Source organism: Myotis davidii, unplaced genomic scaffold (genome assembly GCF_000327345.1).
Source record: "Myotis davidii unplaced genomic scaffold, ASM32734v1 scaffold2031, whole genome shotgun sequence".
NCBI lineage: Eukaryota > Metazoa > Chordata > Mammalia > Chiroptera > Vespertilionidae > Myotis > Myotis davidii.
The window spans coordinates 3,561-4,649 of record NW_006282671.1 but is presented as its reverse complement, the minus strand read 5'-3'; positions in this window follow the sequence as shown (position 1 = coordinate 4,649).

The window sequence follows — 1,089 nt, the reverse complement described above, 5'->3', positions numbered from 1 at the left end:
CTGAGCCTTCAGAACTGGGTGGAGGCAGGAAGCCACTGAAGAATGAAAGGAACATATTTTGCTCCTTGAGGGAGACTAGAGCATCTTGGGGTGCTGTGATAAACGTGGGCAGAGGGAACAATTCAATCATCCCCCTTCCTGGCTCTTTGGTATTGATGTTCTGTGCAGTGGCCTTAGAATATGCCGGCCTCTCTTCCAGCCTGGTGGGTAGAGTGTACGTCAACATGGAGGACTTACCTGGGCCCAGGTACAGTGGCCCCTGGGGTCTCAAAGAACCAGACTCATGTCTCAGATGTCTTGGCAAGTCACACTGATCAACGTCAATTTTTTTTTGATGATGATGACAAAATTCTTTTATTAGCAGACTAGACACCCAGTGCATGAATTCGTGCATGGGTGAGGTCCCTCAACTTGGCCAGCAACCAGGGCTGATTGGGGCCATCTCCCCCAGTCCTGATCAGGGTGATCAGGGGCGGCTGGCAAGGGGAGGGACAGTGGGAGGTTGGCTGGCTGTGGTAGTGCACTGACCACCAGGGGTCAGCTCCTGCATTGAGTGGTCAGTGCGTGTCATAGCGACCAGTCGTTCAGTTGCTTATGCTTATATATATATATAAACAGAGTCAACCAGTTAGAAATTGGTGATGAATGAATGAACATGTTTTCAGGCCTGAACATTTCTTGTAGTTGTCTGCAGTGGTAGTTTAAAGAATCATTTAAAATAGCACTTTCTTATCCAAAGCACTAATTATAAAGAATATATGCACCCCTATGTTCATTGCAGCATTATTTACAATAGTCAAGGTATGGAAGCCACCCAAGTGCCCATCAATAAACAAGTGGATAATAAAGTTGTGATACATATAAACAATGGATTATTACTTGGCCATAAAAAAATAAAGAAATGTTACCATCTGTGACAGCATGGAGGGACCTAGAGGGTGTTATGCTAAGTCAAATAAGTCAGACAAAGACGAAGACTATATCATTTCACTTATATGTGGAATCTGAAGAACAAAGTAAACAGATAAAATAGAAATAGACTCATAGATACAGAGACCCAACTGGTGATTGCCAGAGAGTTGGGGTTTG